The following is a 13,292-nucleotide window of genomic DNA, read 5'->3' as shown; positions in this document are numbered from 1 at the left end:
AAAGGAGGAAGAGAGTAAAAAAGCAACCTGTATCCACGGTTTGTTTTCAAACTGGCTTTCTCCACTTCAGCGAACAAACCAACATACAGTCAGAACAAATGCTGCCCAGAGAAGGGAGTGAAATTTAAGATATTGTCCAGTGCAGCAAACTCAAAAATGTAACATTCACAGACCATTTTTAAAGCCTATAATTTGTGCTAGAATAATTCAGAGTGACGGCTCATACAGCTGAGCCTGGATATTATACCAGGATTCAACGTTTCCTTTTACTTTCCCAAGGCCTCCAAAAGCTAATTGGCTGCACTGGGGCTCCACGTAGCTGTTCACTGACTTCTTTTTAAAGCACCTAAGACTCAGAAGCCTATTAGGAGCCAGCATGGTGCAAAGACTCATAGAGGCCAAGATGAATAAGCCATGGTTCCTGACCCCTAGACTGCTTGTATTCAAATCTGGGTACCAATATTTGCTAATGATTTGAATTTGAGCAAGTTATTCGATCACTTTAAGCCTCAGTTTTCAGATTTTTAAAACACAAAGAAAAAAGAAAGTATCTATTTTTAGGAGCTGTTGAATGATGGTATAAGGTGAGATGTAGACCAAGTGTTTGGCATGGCACCTGCCCCATAGTGAGTACTTAGTGTGACATTACTATCAGGGTCAATTCTATACCTGATACACAGTACATAGTCTTTTATCCCAGAAAATACTATTACATAAAAGGGGCAGCACTACAGACTTTTAAAATTATTATTTTAACTTATGCCTCTTCAAATGTAGAAAGCAAAATGTATACAGGCTATCTGTTATGTCGAAACTCCTTTTCTTTAAACAGCCCATTCTGGTAAAGCTTTCCTAATGATAATATTCTATACATTACTGAATTGGTTGTAGAACAAATCTAAATCTGTAGGTTATAATTTTGAAAATCACAGCTCCAATAAAATTGCTTTTTATTGATTTTTTAAAAAGAAAACAGCATCATATAATTTTAATTTTCTGCAATAGCCTTAGTAACCTAGAATTTAACAATGCCACATGACATCTTTTAAAACTTAAAATAAAGATCTATTGATTTGTTCACTTGCTCTTTTACTATAAGAAAGCAAAGACTCTAAGTGCAAGTAAATTTCAGCTGAAGACTCTGAAAATAAGATTTTGGTTAAAACATGCAGATATTATCAATTTTTTCTATATTTTCTAAATTTAGGCTGTTGATTAAGTTGTCACACCATCAATTTGCCATATTTAAAAATAACTTGTATTTATGATAGAACATTCAATATTTTAGAGAGATAAAACTTAGAGTTATAAGTGTTAAAAGAAATTTGAAAAAGTTATGAAATGATATGAAATACTGGTATCTAAGTAGAAGAGTAGAATCTTTGATTCTAGTATCTTTACTTCGTTACACTCATTTTTTTTTTAACTTCTACAGGAAACATAACCCAATATGAGATTATACAATGGGGCCCAAAATATATTACTTGGTTTGGAAACCTTTGTTTGCTCCCATGAACTGAGTACCAGGAAGCACATCTAAACAGGTTTTAAATGAAAATGACCTCTTTTAACACACTCATCAATCATTTTAGCATCCAATCCAGTTCATGGTTGGTACATTTGTGATGATACATGCTTTTTCTTAAATGTTTTATTAAACTTTTTATTTAATAATATTTATAAAATAATTCATTAAATTGTGTTCTATTTTATATTAAATGTTATTCCCTTGTGAGCAAAAATGGCCAAAATTATTAAAGAATTAAATCAGATTTCTATGTAAATCTTAAAGATCATTCAACTTGTAATTTAATACTGAAAACAGAATATAAAAGGTATGCATGAACTATGTGTATAAAACACATAAACAAATTATACAACACAAAAGCAAAGAGCATACTAATCCCAGAACGCAGCATTAGATAACCCTGTTTATAAATCTGTAGCACTCAAAGTCTGCAGATAGTTAGCAATTTGAGGGATTCTATAATTCAGAGAGGGGCAAGATGGCACTGATTCTATGGGACCAGAGAAACATAAGTCTGCCCTTAATAACAATTGGCCGAAAAACTTGGGGCCTGGACAAGATATAAGCATTTCCTTATATCTTTTATACAAGATCATGGGTTTTTGTAGAAATGAATCTGATTAAGTATCTAGAAAATTCATGAAATTTTAAAAAACCTTCCTTTACAATTTCATCAGAGAATAAACACTCATAAGAAGAAGATTTGCAGTTTTCATTTTAAGCATCCTGCTAGCAGAAAGAACAACTAAAGTCAGCTCCACCCTGAATATTTGTATGGACATTCTTCAGGGAGTGGCCAAAATCAACATGATGTTCCTGGATTGCTGGACTCGTTTTGTGACCCATCGGTTGGCCTTGCATCTGGGTCAGCTGCTAATCTAGATAGTGACTCATTCTCAGAAAAGAGTGAAGTTTTTAAATTTGATATAACCTTTATTTTGAATTGGGAAATACTTTTAAAAGTGTGATGTAATTAGATTTCTTTGCAACATTACTTTTGTTAACCAAAACATATTTTTAGCACATTAGACAAATATTATTGGGTTGACAGCAACAATCACAACATATACAAAAATATCCATTTCCTATAGGTAATAAGCAATCATCAGAGAAGCCATACTGTGTTTACCATGGGACTCACACAGTTTTCATCCTCAAACCATCATTCATATTTTCCCAGGTTAATTTTGTACTGATGAAATTTCATTCATTGTTTATGCTCACTTCATAACAGTGTCCTTATATCATTTGCATTTTTCCAGGCAGGCAATGCCTGTAACATATTTAAATAAAAGGCCTAAATCACAATTATTTTTTTCTAAGTTTTTAGATGCTTCTTTAATTTTTCACTATCTTGATTCTTTTGTCTCTGATCTATTTCAGTCTATGTTGACATAAATCCAAAGCAATACTTCAAAAAATATTTCTTTGTGTAATTAAAAAAAATAGATAGTGGTTTACAAGCTTACTTAAAAATTTAATTGAGCAAAATCTTACCTGATTTAATTTTCAAATGAATGTATCTAGTGGTGAATATCTCTTTGTGAATTCATATGATGTGTTTCCAGCATTTGTAATATTTGAAACATTATGGTTAAAGTAATTATATCCCTATCAAATATAAACACAATCCTAAAATTTCAACTAGTTTTCAAAACTAAAGTTTCACAATACTAAATTTCATAATACTGAAATTCAACACAATACTAAGTTTCAAAATAAGGTTTTAGTTTTTATATAACTCACAGATAGTGATATCAAGTAAAATGGCCTCTATGGATTTGAGTACTTCTTCAGAGAAGGCAAACTCATTGTGAAGACAGAATAACATGATTTTTTTCTAATTAAAGCAACGTGAAGAAGTTATACAATCTATACTTGTTAGTATGACTAATGCATATGGCAATAGAGAGAGAAATCAGTTTCTCGTTCTCTGTGTAGTTTTGGTTCCCATAATATATCAGTTAAGGTGCTTCTAGCTCTAACTGCTACAAAATTAACAGAGGGCTAAAGCTTTGTTCTGTGGAGGAGGGTATGGCAACCGACCTCAGTATTCTTGCCTGGAGAATCCCATGAACAGAGGAGCCTGGTAGGCTACAGTCCATGGTGTCACAAAGAGTCAGACAGGACTGAAGTGACTGAGCACACACGAAGTTTTGCCATTGAAAATGAAAGCTCGGACCAGCATCATCAATCTCGCCAGGGAGCATGTAGACTTACTGAATTATAATCTTAAGTTGAACAAAATTCCCAAGTGATTCAGATGCATATTATAACTTGAGAATCACTGACCTGATCAATGAAATAGTTCGCTATTTCACAGAACTGGAAGGTAGGTTACAGCTTCCCAGACAACATCTGTCTAATTTTCTTAGCTTCTCACTCATGTTCCCGAGAAGGCTGCCACAGCTCTGGATATCACGCCTTCACATCACCTTTGAACAAGACAGGAAGAGTGGTTTCTCTTTTTGTGTCTCTTTTTGACAGGGAGGAATATCTTTCACAAAGTCCCCAAAGGCAAACCTCTGGGATGTAATTGGCCCCTGCCTGGTGATTCCATTAGCAAGAGGGATGAAACTGTCTAGATCGGCTAAGATGTACCAACATTCATTTGGGGGCTAAAGTGGGGTCAACCTTCATGGGTTCACGAGCACACTAGGTTAAGGCTCTTCCACTGAGAAAGGGGTGGAGAAAGTGGGATGACAGATGGACAGACATCCACAGTGACTGCTAAAACTATTTTGCTTTTTCTGGTTCTTTATCCAACAAAGACAAGCCGTGAGATTCACAAATAACACCACAGGAATCCATTTCTGTGATAATGACTGTAATTTGAATGTCAAATAAAAGTCTTTTTTTAAGACTTATAAGGATGCATTGTCTCTTTGTATGACCTTTTTATAAACACAACGTGCTACACAGTATGACCATACAGAAGTATTTTTTGTGTGTGTGCTGTCATGCCTCTTATGCACTGTTATTTGTACATTGAGCAAATAAGAGTAAATATTAAAAAAAAAAGAGTAAATATTCTCTCAAATTTAATTTGAAGATAGTATACAGTGAAGAAGATAGCAGGATGTTTATGTTGAGTAAGCTCTATTCTCATAATCTTTTAAATCTCCTAAAACAAACAGTTTGACATAGCTCACTTTTGAAAGCATTTTGTGCTACAATGAAATGAGTTTACAGAATTAATTAATTTAGCCAACAAACACTGAAAACTTACCATGTCCAGGCATTCTAATTGTAGGTTTATAGAGATTAATGAAATAGCCAAGATCAGGGACGTTGTAATTGCATGAAAAGACGAAATAAATAAATAATCAACAATTAGAAAACAACCACTCAGAGAAAAGGAAAAGTATTATAAATTAAAATAATGGAGTGTTGAGGTAAGGAATAGACTTAATTAGATAAAACAAAAGTTTAGAGAAAGTCTTTATAAAATGACATTTAGGTTAAAATTTAGAAGGTGGAGTCTGCAGACTATGCCACCTTTTTTAATGTACCCTGAGTTAAGCAAGTTCTTTTACATTACAATTTTTTAAGAAAGAAAGAATACTTCATTACACAGCAAAATTATATAAAATCCAAATGTTAGAATCCATAAATGAAGTTTTATTGCAACATAACAATGCTTTTTCATTTAAAGCTTTTGCTCTACAGTGACTGAACAGGTGCAACAGAGACTATAGGATCCAAAAGCCAAGTTATGTTTACTATCTGGCCCTTTACAGAACTTTGTCCGTCCTCACCTACAGATGAGCAGAATTCAGTCGTAGGAGGAGGCAGTGAAAAGGCATTTCAGGCTGAGGAAGGAGCATGCATAGAAGTTCTCAAATAAAGCAAACCAAGTAAGGGAGCCATAGTGACAAGTTGGAACACAGAAAGAAATTAAATAGGAAAGATGGCCAGGGGCCAAGGCATGTAAATTCCTCATGTCATCCAAGTGTGACTACCATTAACTGCAAGGGGAACCCTGTGATAGATTTTAGTAAGGAATTATTCGACTGCTTAAATTTTAAAAAGATCATCCTGGCTTATGTGTGGAAACTTTATTAGAAGAAAGCCACAGAAGACAGAACTCCAAATGGAAAGTGACTTAGTGGTAAAGGCCAGGGAAGACGTGACATGCCTTGGTCAGTGAACGGCTGGTTACAAATCCTTGGAGAAGTTCAGAAGTTAAGCATAAGCATTTAGACACTTCCTGGAGCATTTGTTATTCCTGTGACATATAAGTATTTGAACAGGAGACTGGTCTACTGGAATAGGGTGGAGGCCAACTCAATTTCTGTGGAAATTATGTGGTAAGTTGCATGTGCTGGGAACTGCAGACCAAGTATAGATAGAATGACCATGTTATACAACATGTGATAGGTTGGGGTGGTTACTCAAGTGGAGCCAAAAAGTGGAGAAAAAAATGGAGAAAGTATAAGCAGTTATCTATTTATGTACTATGCTCTGGACTTCATAAAACTATGACAGGTTACATTTGAAAGTAAGCATTTCATTCATCATCAAGAAAGAAAAAAACAGAGGGTGAGGGAGGAAGAGAAAGGAAGGAAGGAGGAAGGAAGGAATAAAAAATATAAAGATGTCTTCTTTGGAAGTCTGTCATGACATGACTTCTTGTTCCTTTATTTTAGTTATGCCTCAAACAGCTTTAGATGGTCTCTTCTGTTCAGAGAAATAAATTTAATTACTTTACCTTAATTTATAAGGGAAAAAAAAAAACAGTGAAGCTTCATAAATCATTTGCAAAGTTCTATGTATATTGCATTTTTGGTTTATTTTCCCATTGTGTACTTGTGAGAATTGCAGAGTGAATATGCACATATTTGGCACACAGAATGCTGAAACTCTTACACATTATTGTTGGAAAAACGCTGAAATGATCATACTCGTTCTTGCAATGGGGTCACTCATATCAACATCTCTATCAGTAAAACCTTGTCACAATAGAATATCTCAGGGCCAACTCCTGAAGATTTTCTTTAAGGAATGTATAAAAAAATGGAATTGATAATAATAGCACATTCAGCACATCATATAGATGTGTGCTTTTATTGTTGTTAGTACACTGAGCACAGTGTCAAAGTTAATGGGTTAATTCATTTGAAGTTTAGAACTTTCAGCAGAAAGTAAAGGAGGTTAATTGATTTATACTAACACAGATAAAGGGACTTTTGTGCAGTCATGAATTGGTTAAAGCAAATTTGTCTAAGCATGCTTCTAACCAGGAAAGATATTAAACACTGTATGTCAAAGTAAGGTTCTGAATGTGAATTGAGAAGAATGCTCCATATTTCAATATAATATAGGGTATATAGAAAAAAGAGCACTGGATTAAAATTCAGGAATCTAGAATTCCCCTTTATAATTTCTTAATCATGAGACTTTGAGAAGGTTCTTTTAAGTTCATTGGACCTCAGTTTTTTCAACAGGAAGATGGGGTCATTTTATTTAGTCTGTTTAAATTGCAATGATCTAATGTAGCTAAATGAGATAATGATTGAAAACATACCTTGAAAATTATTTCCACACTATTATAAAAAATGAACTTGTTAAAACAAGCTCCTAGAGTCCATATAGTTACTAATCTACTGCAAGAAAAAAAGGAAAGCTATTCTGGGCACAGAGGTCATTGCAATCTTTCCATGGGTGTCTGGAGAGGAGCAGAGGCATATAAATCATCTTCTACCTACAACGTCACTGTTTCTTCTCATGCTGACTTTGGAATTGGAAAGGTTGCCCCATCTCCAGGTTAAGCTCGCTCTCAGACATAAGACAGATGAAACGGGTTATCAGCAACTAGCACAGGGAGGCCAGCTTATAACTTTTCAGTTTACAACAGGATCACTCCAGAATTCCACTATAAATCTGGACACATGTATTTTGCATAACTTGTATTTTTTATATAGCTTCTATTTTTAAGCATATATATGGAGTGGGGAAGTGAGGATTTTAAAAGTACCATTTTGTATTGTGTTGTAGCTCTCTGTACCCCACTGGGAGCAAAAGACAAAACAAATGCCGAAACCAAACCTGTGTAAAAATCAGGACTTTGGGCCAGAAGCTAAAACACTCTTACAAATAGGAATCACAAATCTTTTCTGAGGTAACCTGTGTTATAAAGAAAACAGAAACCCTCCTTCTTAAAAAACCATAAGAAATAAAATGCTATCTTTCCAGTTGAGGTTACAGATGTTGGTGACCTTAGAGCTGGCAGCAATGGAAAAATCATGTCGAGCTGCAATATGTTACTCACGTGGTAGTTTTTCCGAAGGAATAAATGCACATGTGATTCTGATGACCTCATGTGAGATACCAAGGTGTTACCTTAGAATGGAAGACCAGCAACTCTTTACTGGAAACCTCTCGCAGGCAGAATGCTAAAGATATTGCCCACACCATATAAATTACACAAGGCTTTCCAAACTTATAGCTGCCTGCTTTTAACTAAAGCTAAAGCCAGCCTTAGCTGTGGAACTTTTGCTGTTTTGACCTCCGATAGCAACAAAAGCAAGGCATGGATATTGACTTTCCAAGAAAGAGAGCAGGAAGTATTTTCCAGTGAGATTATCCTCAAGGGATATTAAATACTAAAGGAGCAACATATATATTTATGTTGCATCTGTAAATAAAAAGTTCCTCTGGGACAAATCAAGTAGACAATTAAGTGTTTGAAAAACAGAAAGCAGACACATGTAGTAGAGTCATCACACACAATGAAAATTAGGCAGAGTAGAATAACGATAAACTGAAATAGGCTTGTCTAGCCTAGATGCAAACAGTAGCAAAAGTCTGGAAGCATCTATCTCTCCTTTGATTAATTTTTACCTCTCAGTACATTTTAAAATAATGCCTCTAAAGCCATTTCTTGAGACAAAAGATAGAATCCTGAAGCTCATATTCCAGCTTCAGAAAAATTAGCTTTTCCCAACAGTCTAAGCATTTAAAATTTTTTTAAATAGTTTAGAAAGATAATACAAATATTTAATATATATTCAAAATATATATCTTTGGAAGATAATATAAATATTTTATATATACCTTTAAATATAATGGGGCTTCTCTGGTGGCTCAGAGGTAAAGAATCTGCCTACAATGCATGAGACCTGGGTTCAAAGCTTGGGTCAGGAAAATTCCCTGGAGAAGGGAGTGGCTACCCACTCCAGTATTTTTGCCTGGAGAATTCCATGGACAGAGGAGCCTGGAGAGTTTCAAAGAGTCGGACATGACTAACACTTTCACTTTTAAGTATAATATATATCCAGAATATGCTATATAAATATAAATATATATATACTCACATGTATTTTGGTCAAAAAAATGTAAAGGCTGTCATGCACACTTGTATAAGCAGTTGATAATTGACACAATTATTCCAGCTGACCCAAGTAGCTGTCCATGGACATCTCATATGTTTGAATTTTTTCCAGCTTGGTCCTTGTGTTGGTAATGCTCAGTGTAATAGTCAAGATATAGCTCCCTTGACTACAGTTGTAATAAAAGCAATAAGAAAAAGAATATTTCACCAGACATGCATTATTTCAAATAATATAGCTCTGTTACTTTTCTTAAAAAATCAGTTGAATCATCTTAATGCCTGTGAACAATGATGACCAGCTTAATTCCAAGAAATATTTTTCAAGGGATAATTTCAAGAGACTAGCTTTTAACATTATACTGTATTGATAGACTTCATTCACATTGTTACCTGCTGTTAAGTCAGTATATGGGAAAAACTATAAAACACACACCCTCTCACTTTATTTAAAATAGCGTTTGCTTTAAATTATGAAGGAATAATGTATTTGTCTATATGTTGCACTACAATTATTTGCTTTGTTTTGTTATGAGTTTTAACCAGTGGAAAGAAATCCTGGGCAGCATAACTCAAAGACTCTATTTTATTAAGAGTTCTCACATTTTAGCCTTGTGGTCTCTAGCCACTTGATGTTACTCAGCTTTCATTTTTTCTCCTTGTACCTATGATTTTGAACTTATATTCCTTCCTCTCTTTTAGGAACTTCTGTGATTATGCACTTTCTTACTTTAGCCTTTAGAATCTTTATTTCTATTGGTTTTTCTCCATGTTCCCTCCTAAATATGCTTGTATGTCTCCTTTGCTGAAAACACACAAACCAACACACATAATTCACAAGCAAAAACTAACACAACTTTTCCTTGATTTTATCTCCTCATAACTTACCATCTTGTCTCTCTCTAACAACCTCAAATTCTTTCCTCAAACACTCTATGGTCATCAAAAACATGTTGGAACTACATGGAATGCTTAGCATGTTCTTATCCAGTGACCTACAATTCCACCCCCAGGTTAAATACTCCAGAGAAATTTTCACACTTGGGCAACAGGTGACATATAAGAATTTTTATATTGGTAAAGCAAATATTCTGGAAACAAGACAAATGTCTAATAGGTGGATAAAGAAATTTTGATATCTTTTACATTGGACAGCTATACAATAAAAACAATTAATTGACCTCAGCTGCAAAAATAAGCCTGGATGACTCTCAAAACATGTTGAATGAAATAAAAGAAAATCATGAAATAATATATATAATAAGATTGCATTTATATAAAATTCAGAAACTAACAAAAGTTAACAATATACAAATTAAAGCTGTGTGTCTCCTCAGACAACACATTTCCGTGTGCTAGACAAAGGTCCACTTTCAGACCCTGGAATGGGTCCCACTTCCCGCAACAGTGCCAGTGGTAAAGAACCCACCTGCCAGTGCAGGAGACATAAGAGACACCAGTTCAACCCCTCGGTCAAGAAGATCCCCTGGAGGAGGGCATGGCAACCCACTCCACTATTCTTGCGTGGAGAATCCCAAAGACAGAGAAGCCTGGAGGGGTCCATGGGGTTGCAAAGATTTGGACACGACTGAAGCGACTTAGCATGCATGCACCCATACTTACGTTGGGCTTCCTTGGTGGCTCACATAGTAAAGAATCTGCATGCAATGCAGGAGACCCAGGTTTGATCCCTGAATGGAAAAGAAACCCTGGAGAGGGAAATGGCTTCCCACTCCAGTATTCTTGCCTAGAGAACTCAATGAATAGAGGAGTCTGGTTGGCTACAGTCCATGGGGTTGGAAAAAGTCAGACACAACTGAACGACTAACACTTTCACTTTTTCATACATATATTAATAATAGAAAGCAAGACAAGTAAATAACATGCACAAAATTCATAATAGTACTTGCTGCTGCTGCTAAGTTGCATCAGTCGTGTCCGACTCTGTGTGACCCCATAGACGGAAGCCCACCAGGCTCCTCTGTCCCTGGGATTCTCCAGGCAAGAACACTGGAGTGGGTTGCCATTTCCTTCTCCAATGCATGAAAGTGAAAAGTGAAAGTGAAGTTGCTCAGTCTTGTCTGACTCTTAGCAACCCCATGGACTGTATGTAGCCTACCAGGCCCCTCCGTCCATGGGATTTCCCAGGTGAGAGTACTGGAGTGATATGCCGTTAGTACTTACATATATAATAAATATTGAATATGTTGTGTGTGTGTGTGTGTTGAAGAAAGGGGAAATGATACACAAGAATAGAAGCACAGACTGCTTCAAAATGATTGGTAATATTCTATTTCCAATAAGGAGGTGAGGTGGTTAAGTGTATGAAAGTTATGTCAAATTTTTATGGGTATGATCTATTTCACAATTTAAAAACTCTGGTCTAACTTGTTTCTATCCCTTTATATATTTCTCAGCCATTTCTTTCCATTTTCTTATGCCCCCCACCAAGGTTTGATGCCTAATTCCAACTCATATTCTGAGTCTCATCTTAGTTGTCTCTTCCAAGGGAGGTCTTCCTTGATCTAAAGTAGGTCAGTTCCTGTATTATATTAGTCCATATCGTCTTGTCCTTAGCCTTTCTTAACACTCAACTTATTTGTTAAATACCTGTTTACTCCTACAGGCTCTATACTCCATTAAGGAACATAGTACTTAACACGAAACCGGACACAAAATGAATGATCAATCAATATTTCTTGAGTTGAATTATTCTCTTTTGGAGTAAGCTTCTTATAGGAGCAGTTTGTAATCATCATGAAAGTTTTTCAGGTCAAATTTATTCATTACTCTCGAATATGACTTCTGTCTTCATACATCTGCTGTATCTGCTTTCAGAGAGGTCACCAGTGACTTCATTAATAGCTTTTAGTTAGTCTAAGTCCTTAACCAATTTGACCTCTCTGGGATATTTGATACTCCTAAAGAGAGCATTTGGTAATTTGCTTAACCTTTGCTGAATGTTTTGTATGTGTCAGAAAATGGGAAAATGCTTCCTTTAGAGTCCATGACACCGCTTTCACCTAGATCTTCTACTTCATTTTTCTCCCCTTCTCCTTGAGCTCTGCTTGCTCCCTTGCTTTCAAGAATTTTCCCCAGCACTTGGATCTACTGGTTCTATATTATTCTTACTGATGGTGCTCTCTTAGTTCAGCTAATCATCAGTTCTTGGGTGTGCAGTGTGTTTAGTCGCTCAGTCATGTCCGACTCTCTGCGACCCATGGGCTGTAGCCCGCCAGGTTCCAATGTCCTTGAGGATTCTCCAGGCAAGAATACTGGAGTGGGTTGCCGTGCCCTCCTTCAGGGGACCTTCCCAACTCAGAGATCCAACCCAGGTCTCCCACATTGCAGGCAGATTATTTACCAGCTGAGCCACCAGGGAAGCCCAATCATCAGTTCTTAAACTATTACAATACCCTCCTTGCTCCCACCACCTTTTGTTGCTCCCACACCAAGGCACCTCTCCTACTTACTTGTCTTTAAAAAATCCACTGTAGGACTTCCCTGGTGGTCCAGTGCTTAAGAATCTTCCTACCAATGTAGCGGACATGGGTTCGCTCTCTGATCCTGGGGGAGGAGTCCACATGCTGCAGGGTAACTAAACCGCACTGCAACTATGGAAGCCTGTGCACCTGGAGCCCATGCTCCTGGCGATGAGAAGCATATGCTCCACAACGAAGAGTAGGCCCCGTGTAGCAACGAAGACCCAGCACAGCCAAAATAAATAAACAATAAACTAATTTTTAAAATCAAACAATTAAAAAAAATCCATTCTTGTTTCTTGCTTCAAATGTTGTAATTTCCTCTTACTAGTCACAAAATGCAGCTTAAATTCATGCTCAAATCATAGGGCCTTTCACAATATCTGACAGATATCTCTGCAGCATCACCTTCAGGCGTTCCCCATTGTACCCACTGCTCCAACTGCCCCCAAATTATGTGAAATTTTTTAACACATTCTATACTCATTCACATGAGGGGCTCTACACATGTTACACTTTTTTGCTAAAAGTTCCTTTTGCTCTGCTTCTTTATTAAGAAAATTCCAATATCAATGGTCCTAAATTGGAGGAGCCATGGGAAAGTGGGGGGGAGCCAGGAAACAATTTGAAAATCTAATAAAAAAGGATATCATACCCCTTGTCAAATAAATACTTGCATGCACAATTTAACATAGAATTTCATGAAATTTGTGCTACCTTATCTATTTTTCATGAATGCAAATAAGTTGAATATGAAAATATTATATAAATGCGAGGTACTCATCCTCCTTTCATTGAAAAGAGAAAAATCTTGCCATGTGCTTGATTACCTATAAATAGAACCCACGTTACATGGTTCCCAAGGAATGTGGAATAAATGTGAAAGTTTAGGTTGGTCACGTTTTAAAGATAGATGATATAGTTTTTGTCCAGGTCTGTAGTATATTAAGCA

General features: G+C 36.0%; 1 long non-coding RNA gene across 3 annotated transcripts in view; it reads right to left on the bottom strand.

Moving 5' to 3' along the window:
• LOC147371347 (uncharacterized) overlaps positions 1 to 12,468 on the bottom strand; it is a 36,254-nt gene extending 23,786 nt beyond the window's left edge. For 2 of the 3 annotated variants that reach the window (XR_015164772.1, XR_015164771.1), the window contains exons 1-3: positions 12,332 to 12,468; positions 8,845 to 9,028; positions 3,821 to 3,963 (exon numbers count right to left, since the gene is read on the bottom strand). This is a non-coding gene — a long non-coding RNA (uncharacterized LOC147371347). Of the gene's footprint in view, positions 1 to 2,425; positions 2,802 to 3,820; positions 3,964 to 8,844; positions 9,029 to 12,331 lie in introns of those variants that run through there. The other variant, XR_015164770.1, reaches the window with a different exon arrangement.
• Positions 12,469 to 13,292: the final 824 nt, after the last annotated feature.

This window comes from Bos grunniens, chromosome 5 (assembly GCF_055505025.1).
Source record: "Bos grunniens cultivar Pamir isolate PY7600 chromosome 5, Bosgru_T2T1.0, whole genome shotgun sequence".
Taxonomy (NCBI): domain Eukaryota; kingdom Metazoa; phylum Chordata; class Mammalia; order Artiodactyla; family Bovidae; genus Bos; species Bos grunniens.
Note: the sequence above shows the minus strand (reverse complement) of the source record. Positions and strands in the feature narration are given on the sequence as shown.